Below are 11,639 nucleotides of genomic sequence, written 5' to 3'. Positions count from 1 at the left end.
ATGGTGGTTTTGTAAACTAAAAACAAGTAAACGTAAATGGAACTTTACGTTCCATCTTTTGTATTGTAAATATTTTAAAAACTTTGATCCTTATATTTTATAAGACTTCCTCTAATTGAACATAACTCTGATTTATATACAATTATGGTACCAACTGTTGGGTCGCACTCCTAGGCCTAAGATGGGGGTGTTGACAACAACCTTTTGTTGCTCCACTTGCAACCATTCTTCAGGAGACAGGATTCCCTCGGATCTATCGTGTTGACGTTGAGACCTTGCCGGATGAGAAGTTCTAGATCTGTTTGCCAGATCAAGTTCCCCACGAGTCCGACGAGTGTCTCCCGTCACATGACCTAGATCGCCAGTGGCTGGACCTCCGGGTGCCGTGATGCCAGCTGAGCGTCTGTTAACTGCCGGAGTTTCATCGGCCCTTGGAGAGATTGACTCACACCGTCCAAATAATGAAATTTTTTTTGCAATGCTAACACAAGCACGGATGGCGCCAATGAATAAACACTAGTCTAATCCCTAAGGAGTTAGACCAATGAGTCCACAGAATACGGGTCGGGTATCAAACAACCTGATGGTACGAATTAATCTCTACAAGTCTGGTGATAGAAACCTGCAAAACAACCACCGTGAGCTCGTTACGGGAAGGACAAGAGGGGGGTCTTCCGGTAACTACCCTCCAACGTGAGAATAAGTACTGATCTAAAGAAGAGAAAAGTACAAGTATTTAGAGTAAGAGTGGAGTGTGAATGAATACCTTGTAGTGAATATGAGAGGTATTTATAGCCGAAGGATAAGGAAATATTGTTGGTCCAGTTATCCCTCTTCTAGAAGATTTCGTTGTAACTACCTAGGCACGTGTTCACATATGATAGGACGAGCCAAATGGCCATGTGCACGGTTGTAACAACCTTGTCAATCGTCCTTCTTTGATTGGCTGTTACATCACGTGCTTTCCAAAAAAGAATCTTCGTGTAAATCTTCTAGCAGGAAGTTGGTTACAGCATGTCATCCTCTAATCATCTTTGCGCGTGAAGGAAATACTTTTGCGGATGACTTCTGAGGACATCTTGATCAATCCGCAAATAGCCTCTGGAATTTATTATTTAACCTTCCACTAACTTGAGTTATGCGGGTGATAAGAACGTAGAATTCTCCGGGAGTCTTAACTGACCCACGGATGATTGGATCATTTTTCTACCCTACCTCTGCCTCTATGTACCAACCTTTTTGAGCATCATCTTCATCTTCATTTGCTACTGGATTTCGAGGAGGACAACAACGTTAGCCCTTGCATCATTCAATGTCTACCATCCTCAACAACCCAACCTCACGTCCACCCACCAAACTCTGTCCACTAAAACCCCCAAATTTCTCCGAAATCCCATCCAACTTCTCTCTAAAACCCACCACATCTTCTTCATTTCAAAACCAACACCAAGGCCATATAGAAAACCTCCACTTAATCTCCCTGTGCAAACAAAACAAAACCCACCAAGCATTAGACTTCATTACCCAAATGGACCAATCCAATATCCCAGTACACCTTCACTCCTACGAATCTTTACTCAAATCATGCGCCTACTTACGCGATTTGTCTACTGGAAAGCTGCTTCATAACCATATCTATAGATTTCATAAATGCCAACCTGTTTTTATCCTGAACCGGGTGCTCAAGTTGTGGTGACAATGCGGGAGTTTGGAAGATGCCCGCCAGCTGTTCGATGAAATGCCTGAGAGAAATTTGGGATCTTGGGGGGTGATTATATCAGCTTATGCGAAGGCAGGAGATGTGGACAAAGCGGTTGAACTGTTTTCGGGTATGGAAAATGTTGAACCGGATGTTTCGATTGTTGTGAGTGTGTTGCGGGTGTTGGGTTTGGAGCTTGGGAAACAGTTGCATTCGTTTGCGATCAAGAAAGGGTTTGCTAAGGATGCGAAAATGGGTACCGCGATATTGAACATGTACGCGAAGTGTGGATGTTTAGAGGATGCGAAACTAGTGTTTGATCAGTTAACCGAAAAGAATGAGATAACATGGACTTCTTTGATGGTTAGTTACATGAACATAGATAACAGTTTACAAGTTCTAGACTTGCTTCTTGAAATGATAATATTAGGCGTTAAATTAGACGAATACGTGTTTTCAATTACCCTGAAGGCATGTTCTTCCTTAAGAAACGAGACAATCGGTCAACAAATTCACGGGTATGTCTTGAAGCTTGGGATGGCTGATAACGTGGCGGTTGGAACCGCGCTTGTGGACTTGTATGTGAAATGTGAAAATATAGAATCTGCTTCGCGCGCATTCGATGGAATAGCTGAACCGAATGCATACTTTTGGAGTGCGTTAATCACCGTCACAAGCCGGTGAGTTTAACAAATGTTTAAAATTATTTAAATATTTAAAACGTATAGATGCTGAATTGAATCCAAACATTTACACTAGCATCTTTCAAGCATGTTCATCGGTTACAGATATTATACTCGGGTCACAAACTCACGCGGATGCTATAAAACGAGGCCTCGTTTCTTACCTATACGGCGATAGTGCCATGATTACAATGTATGCAAAATGTGGCATGTTAAACGAGGCCCGTCAAGTATTCGAATCCGTTAAAAAACCATCCGATAACGTTATATGGACCGCTATAATCGCAGGCTATGCTTACCATGGTTATGCTCATGAGGCTCTAAAACTTTTCACCCGTATGGTGTCTTATAAGGTGAAACCAAACGCCATAACGCTTGTAGCGGTTTTAACCGCGTTTATCTATTGTGGTCTTGTAAAAGAAGCCGAACAATGTATAGACTCCAAGAGTAGTAAATATGGTGTAGAACCAAGTATTCATCACTATAATTGCATGATCGATGCATACACGCGTAGTGGGATGTTAAACGAGTCGTTTTCATTAATAAACAACATGCCTTTTGAACCCAATGTGATGAGCTGGAAGTGCTTATTAGGGGGATGTGTGGTTCATAAAAACTTCGAACTGGGGAAAATAGCGGCTGAAAACGTTATGTTACTTGATCCGGATGACACGTCAACGTATGTTCTCATGTTTAACTTGCACGCGTCGTCTAACCAGTGGGAAGGCGCGGGTCTGATTAGAAAGATGATGGTTAAAAGGAGGTTGAAAAAAGAAGTGACTTGTAGTTGGATATATGTTAATGGAAAAGTGCATAGTTTTGTTGTGGGAGATAAACATCATTTGCAGGCGAATGAAATTTATGCAAAGTTAAAGGAGTTTGAGTGGTTCAATAATAATAATGATGAAGAAGAAGATGAAGGCGATGATGATGTTTTGCTGGAGCGGAAGGGACAGGTTCTTGACCATAGCGAACGACTTGCAATTGTTTATGGGCTTATTGTAACGGGTGAAGGGTCACGTATAACGGTTTTCAAGAATTTGCGGGCTTGTAACGATTGTCATGAGTTTGCGAAGCGTGGGTCGTTGGCGACCGGACGTGAAATTGTTGTTAGAGATGCTAATAGGTTTCATCATTTTAAATCTGGGGTGTGTTCTTGTGGTGACTATTGGTGATATATTGCATAATCGTCATAGATTGTTTTGGGTTTTACACAACATATTTACAAAGTTTTGTAGTGTAGGAGTCTAGGGTTGTAAACGAACCGATCGAACACGAACAAGGCCTTGTTCATGTTCGTTCGTTAAGAAAATATTGTGTTCATGAACACTTACCGAACAAGATTTTATGTTCGTGTTTGTTCATTAAGAAAATTAATGTGTTCACGAACGGTTCACGAACACAAGTAAAATCAGTAAAAGCTAGAGAATAAGACCGATGTATTCATCAATGTGAATATTGAAAGCCCGTAAATGAATCAAATGAACACGAACAAGGGCATATTCGTGTTCGTTCATTTAACTTCATAATTAATTGAACAAAAATTTATGTTCATTTGCGTTTATTTAAAAATGGACATTTGTGTTCGTTTGTTTAAAATCCAAACAAACGTAACTAAACAAAAATAAACGAACATAAATAAACATATATGAACCAATGTGAATGAACACAAACAAACATAAACAAACTTAAATCTGAAAACACATAAATGAACATAAATTAACAAATATAAACCTTTAAACGGATGACATATCCAGATAATATTTAATTATTTTCTATTAATACATAAACGAACGTTCATAAACATAAATGAACGAACGGAACATTTGTTCATGTTCGTTCATCTAATTAAACGAACACAAATTTTGTGTTCATATTCATTCGTTTATTAAATAAACGAACATAAACGAACTTCCCGCCGAACGGTTCACGAACAGTTCACCGAACGTTCGGTTCGTTTACAAGCCTATGTAGGACTGTAGGGGAGGGTTTAAATGAGAACCACATCTTAACTTAAAACTATGAAAACCACAGTTAGCCAATCAAATAATTTTATTTATTTTCTATTTTCTTTAAAAGATAAGGGTAATAACGTCTTTTGGACCCTCCTAAAATATCTCATTCAAAAACTCGTTTGAAACGTATTTTCTTTAAAAGATAAGGGTAATTCCTATTTTCTTCAGTTTAATATTTTTTACTCCTTCCATGCATAGTTTTTTCTTTTTTTAAATTTGTATCTTTGTTTCTTGGTTTCAAATATTTATTCCAGGTTTAATCTATGGATTAATATTACTGTGTTTCTCGATTTTTATACGTAGGTTATCTTAAATACTTATTATCCCATCTCAACTTCAAAGGTTTAGATTTCGATTGATTTTTTTTTCCTAGATGTTTGTATGAACAACGCTTTATTTTACTGGTTAATTTTAATTAGGACGTATTGGGTGCACAATACAAAGCACATTGCAAAAATAAAATATTGTTTCAAAACAACATAAACCAAACTTTTTAATTGATAGTTAAAGTCAAACCATAATCAAGATTAAAACAAGTACATATCTACCTATACTATTAAAATATACTATTAAAATAATTGAGTTTAAGTCCACATGACATCTTTCTATTAATTATTTTCAATTCATTTCATTTATATCAATAACTTCTCTATTTTTCTTCACAATAAAATAACTATAAAACAAAATATTTTTTTAAAACACCATTCAATGCATCGTATAACCCTCGAACCCATTTACCATTCATGTTTTAAGAATATGGATTCATTATATGTATTTAAATTTATCATTAAATGTGAACTTGTAAGTTATCATTTTAATCAAATTTTAAATAATATTAACTCACTAAGCCATTTAAATTAATCAAAGAGTGGATTTTGTTAATGAGTCTAAATTATTGATTACTTATTAGACGTTTATTTTATATGTGTAAATGTTTAATAAAGTTGTTGAACCATATCATGTTAACGTATAATTTACGTACGTAACGGTTAATTAACACGTCTAAATTAAAGTTAGAATAAATATAGATATATTAATTCTATATTAGAGTCCCTTTGAAATTAAAGTTACTTCATTTTCCATTTTTGAATGTGTACAAAAATAAAAAAGTTAAATTTGAATTTCAAATTATGGCAATACGACCAAGTCGTTGTTTAATTTATGATTTTTTTAATCACTTAAAATCACTTTAATATTATGTTAATTTGGTAAAAACAAATTACACCTTAACTTATTCCATATAGTCTTTGTACAAGAAAGACATAATTTTTGGCAAACAAATAGCTTAATCTTCTCCTAACATATGTAAACTTAAACACTATATATTCAATACATTTTCTTGAGTTACATTTGACACACTGTATATTAAAACACAATATGCCAATGTTCAAACTTGGTTGCTTATGAAGTTTGAGATGCAAGATTTTGAAGTTCTTCATGACGTTTTAAGTTAACCGATATTATACCTTTGTAGTAGACAAAAGGTATATATGTTTATTTTTTTTAAGTTAAATCCTTTGTTAAAACAAATATAATCATGCGCCATCCTATATATGTTTTTAATGTCAACATGTTTAGTGTTTCCTATCTGTTGGTATGAAAGCCTTATTATATTTTATTTTATATGTCTTCAAGATCCATGAAACGTAGTGTTTTTGAGTCATCCTCTTTCAATAAGAGAAATAATATAAACGGTAGTCATTTTAATATTATTTGTTTAATCTCTAAATGTTATATTATATTTTATTTTTCGAAAACGTGCATTGTCAACAAGAGAACCGTTGAGCATCATATCCAACGGTAATATTTTAAAATGACTATTCATTAATACGTTTTCATATATTTATATTTTATTTATTATTTTGTTGGATTCAATTATAATATTTACTCCAAGTTATGAGATATACTATAAATGTTAATTTTAAGTAAATATATTTTTTGATATGCGCTATGTATTTTACAAAATTGAACATGCACCCAAAAATGTAGATACTCATTTTAACATATTACTACGTTAAAAACGTATACTTATATTAACAACAAAAAATTATGTCAAAATAATTACAAATTGGAATGATAAGAATTAAGATTGTTATTTTGTATATTTCCGTTTTATTTTTATATGTATTGTTTTTAACAACTAAATACCTTTATAATTACATTAATATAACCATTTTTTAATATTTTCCAAAATCTAACATACATTAGCATAGACAATAATTTGTTTTTAAAATATGTTAGGTTTAATAAACTTTTTGCTTATTTTATTCTAATAACAATTAACTATGCACTTACTTATCCTATCACGTCATTTAATGTTAATCGATTAGGCGCTGGAGAAGAAATGAACGGCCAACTACTAAATAAGGTTATATATGTACAAACTCAAATAACACATGTTACTTTTTTCTATTCATATACTTATTGGATAAAGTACATGTATTCATCCTTTATTTCATAGTTATACCAAATATTTTTATAACCATTCTTCTACTTTTATATTTAATAGTTGTCACGATAAATACCAAAGAAGCAATTGCATAGGGAATTTCACGAGTGAAGAGTAAAGACGGTGTTAAAATGCTTATGTTAGACAAAGACGGTAAAGTTACAAACAAAACTACAAATGCGGTTTATAAGGAACTATTTAGTAGTTAATGAATTTTTCATTTTGAATATTGGATTATCTATCGAATAATTGTATAAAGGATGTTAATTTCGTTGAAAGTTATGTTTGATAATCAATTTTTTTACGGGTATTATTAACAACTAAATATCATCTACCAATCCCAACTATATGACAACTTATTTTATAATTTTATATTAACTGCGATTTTTACGTGAATTATAATTTCCACCCGTTTCGTACACAGGTCAATACCCTAGTACACAATAATACAAAAGAAAACTAGCACCCAAATGCTTGTAGTGGAGGGGCTACAAATTGGACGAATTCTGACACGTGGCGCCCAATCAGCAAATTGTAGAAATTTGTTTTTGGAGTGTAAATGTGTAATGGTTTTGTAGCCCCTTCTAGTGTCACATCATCATTTTTTATTATTTTCTTTTAATAATTAAACTAAACAAATAAAAACCCACTAAATTAAATAATCAAATAAAAATACATTAAAATTAAAAAAGAAACATTAAAAAATACATAAAAAAACTAATATCCATAATATTCGTGTATTTTTTGAAGTCGTCGTTGTTGCAATAATGCGGCCTCTTCGTGTAACACGGCCCTTACGAGTGATTCGTAGTCTTCTTTCATTTGTCTTGGTTGAAGCGTCTTGGCCACCATTCCCTGATATTCGGTGGTTGCTTTCATGTCGCTTCCCATACCCACGACATGTGTTTCGAAACGATCAAACGCCTCATTTAGATGTTCTGCTTCTTCATTGGCCGCGGGGTTGAATCGTGACGACGAAGGACCCTCCCCTTTTTTTATTATTTTTCTTGTTCTGTCGCGGGGTCGAGCCAACTCAGGTACGTGGTCGTGTTCGTCGTCTAAGTTAACCGCGTTGTGTTGGTCAACGAGGTTAAAGTTACGAGCATCGGAGGGTGTGTTGGGTGTGCTCGGATTTGTCGAGGACTATGTCCTCGAATTTTTGAAGGTCGGGATGATGAACCGGCTCGTCGAGCTACCGGAACGGTGGTGCCCGTTCCATTTCGCGCATCCCCTTAGCTTTTCCCAACATTTTAGTTGCTTGAACGGTATCCCGATCCGCCCTTCACGATACCCTTGAGATCGAAAGTCGCTTAACTCTTGGGATTGGTTGTCGGCGTCGCTTTGTCTGCTACGCCAACCGGACTCGCGTAAGCGGTTGTATATCCCGGCAAACTTTTGGCTATCCGAATTAAGGTTCTTCCGGTGGCCTTGAACCGCTTCTTTTCCCCGGTACTCTTCGGGTTTACTCGTTAGCGCGAGCCAAGTTTCAAAAACTTTCCTCCAAAATATCTCGCGGGCTTGAAAGTTAGCTGCAGATTATTATTTTTCACAATCAGTATACATTTTTAATAAGCAATGAATAAAGTTATATAAATAGTTAATATTAAAAAACTTGCCGACGTCGGGATCCTCCGAAACGACAATCCAAGACCTTGCGAGAGCTACTTCCTCCTCCTTGCTCCATTGCTTGTATGGATCACGTTGTGCCATCGGCTCACCCGGTTGTGTTTACGGCCCGGTTTTTTGCTAGAACCAGAGGCCCGTGCCATCTGGGTCTCCAGCACCGTCTCCGGGTCCCGTTGGGTAGACCCGAACGTCGGCATGAGGTTTTAGGGCATGAGAAAGTTGGCATACATGTTTAGGTTCTGGTCAGCTAAACCAAACGGGAAATTTTGGTTCGGTTGGTTTTAGGTGTTCAGGTTCCGTTGCATGTTCACGTTCGGTTGGTTTTACGAACCGTGGAGTTGACCGAAAGGAGGGAATGCGTGTTTCGGTTGGTTCAGGTTGTTTCTAGGATCCTATTTGGTTGTATTTTTAAAGAATTTGATTATGTGTATTGTATGAAATGGATATGGGTTTGTAGAAGAAGGGTGTATGTATATATATTGTTTAATATAATTTTTTTTAATTATGACCGTTCCAACGGTCAAAAGAATATTTTATTATTATGTTCAATATGTAAACGGCGATAAAGAGAATACGCCCCCCCTATCGCCCCACATTCCGGCGGGGAGGGGGGTGGTGTTCTAGCCCACTTCGCCCAAAAATCGCCACCCAATCTCGCCCACTACGGACAGCCTAGTAACCTTCCTTCCGGATATATATTTGCTCCTGACAATAGTATTTGTTAACAGATAAGTTTATACATATATGTATTTTTTTTAATCCGCAACAAAGTCAAACTTAATTAGTTTATATATATATGTTATTACTCTCTCTCTCTCTCTCTCTCTCTCTCTCTCTCTCTCTCCGGTTGAAGGTTTGCATAATGAATCAAACATACTTAAATATTACTAGTGACAAATACATAAGTGTAACCAAGAATGACAACTAGGTGACATCCTCTTCTGCTTCTGATCCAAATAAAGTAAAATATATGAAAACAAAAGTAAGTTAGTTTAAGTCATGTTCATTAAACAAATTACTAGTACACATATGCAATCAACCTGCATGTTACATATAAGTATTGCATTAGTTAAATCAATAGAACATTGATGTGCTAAAAGTAGTCAAATAGTTATTAATTAAAATTATACTAATCTAGACACTAAGTAATACTCTAGACCCATAAACTACTAACCGGCAAGTGAACCGGTCGACTCTAGTACAGCTAAGTAAGTCCGGATATCGAACCCACGAGACTCTTTAAATTACGAAACTAGCAAACAAGACTCAACTACAAGACACGACTATTTATTAATAATACATAAGGGGGAATTTTTATACTAATTAATCAAAACTCTAAATAATTAATTAACTAATAATTAAAACTTACTAATGATTACTTAACTTCATTAATTAATAAACTAATAATAAAATAATAAGACCTAACCCTAATTTATATAATGATAATAATAAAACATAATCATAACCTTAAAACTAATTAACTTAATAATAAAACTTAAACCTAATTAATTAAACTAAAAAACAATTTAAAAAACTTAGATTAATTCAATTGATAAAGATAACAACCTAGGCTAGAATCCTCAAAGTTACGGTTATTAATTAAATGGAAAACTCAAATTATGGAACTGGGATCATGAAATAGACCCTTGACAGAAAACCCGAACATGACCCTTGAACTTCAAGAAGACGCCTATGGATTTCTAACAAGTTTTAAGACTCACCAGTTTTATGAATTAAACTTCCTTACGTTTATTTAATAAGTTATATTTAATTATCTATTGTGACGAAATCCTACCTTACAGCGCGTAATTCAAAGATAACAAAGCAGACTCAATTAACTTAATCAAATCTAGACGGACTCCTTACGAAGAACTAAATCTAGTAATCCCGACAAGCAAAGATCTATCACTAGCCTATCACCTTACAGCTTTCTAGGCTAGCAGCTCACTTTTATTTATTTAATTGATTTTATTGTTTCTATGATTTTAATCGATATTAATCACAAACTAGTCAAGAACACACAGTAAATGACCTAACAAAACCCTATCCTATGAAACAATCAACAAGGGCAATGTGAAACAATAAATCCAAGTAAACAAAACCAAGCAATCATACTCATTAATTAAATCAAGCTCAACAATTTACTTAGAACATAAAATCCATAACGAAACGAAATCCAAACAAAATCAAACCGAACAACGGTTCATCACGACCTAGGTAGTTTATGGAATTTAGCCTAGCATCATAAAGTCTAAATCAAACAAAACAAGTAATACTGAAAACATGGTGAAAATCTAATAAACGAAATATTAAAGGCGATAAAACCCGTAATCTCCAAACGTGAACGTATAAGTCTTCACAGACTGTCCTCTTGCCTTTAAAATCACCACGAAACTCGAAAGATAACTCCAAGAACTCCCAAATTCGTCTGGTGGCTTCAGGTTATTGTCAGGTTTAAGTTAAACATGTTTAAATACCCAAAACAAGGCAAAAAAGAATTATAAAATCCACCATCAGCTCCCTAGGCGCCGCGCGACCAGGAAATGGAAGCCTGGCTGCGCGGCACGGCGTGTCTCCATAAGGAGGCCGGTCAGACCGGCCCGGTCTGACCGGTTCTCTGTTCTGACCCTTCCTGACGCGTTTCGGATCTCCGTTTCGGCTATTTTTAGCTCGTTTTTCGTCCTTTTTTATCACGATCAACTCCCTAAACCTACGAAACATAAAAGTGTTAGTAGTATACAAATATCGACTAAAAACGAACAAAAACTATTAAAATATTAAATAAAATATACACGGGAAACATAAACATCTAGCATTATATCAAATATCCCACACTTATTCTTTTTTCGTTCCTGAAAAAGTTTGATACAGTTGGATCAGAATCGGAAAGTTACAGTCTTACAAACATATAGGTTAATATTTAAAGCTCAGAAAAACGCAAAAACCGCGATCACCGATATTGTTGTCCACTTAAACTCATGCCTTAATCTTTACCCGGGCAAATAAGATCCGACAATAATAGTACTCAGTGGTTTACACAATTAAGAACCGCTTATTTTTAGCTTTTACCGGACCAAGCCACCCCAAATTGACTTAAACCTCAAAATTAGCAGAATTAAAACTTTTGTTGCTCTATTTTTTTCATGAATAGTTAAGACGATCAAGGG

General features: G+C 35.1%; 1 pseudogene; it reads left to right on the top strand.

The window, feature by feature from the left end:
* Positions 1-1,312: 1,312 nt before the first annotated feature.
* Positions 1,313-3,605, top strand: LOC143602017 (pentatricopeptide repeat-containing protein At5g13270, chloroplastic pseudogene; annotated as a pseudogene).
* The last annotated feature ends 8,034 nt before the right edge of the window (positions 3,606-11,639 follow it).

This window comes from Bidens hawaiensis, unplaced genomic scaffold (assembly GCF_021521415.1).
Source record: "Bidens hawaiensis isolate Kalapana, Puna unplaced genomic scaffold, B.hawaiensis_p1.1 tig00057773_1, whole genome shotgun sequence".
Taxonomy (NCBI): Eukaryota; Viridiplantae; Streptophyta; class Magnoliopsida; order Asterales; family Asteraceae; genus Bidens; species Bidens hawaiensis.
Note: the sequence above shows the minus strand (reverse complement) of the source record. Positions and strands in the feature narration are given on the sequence as shown.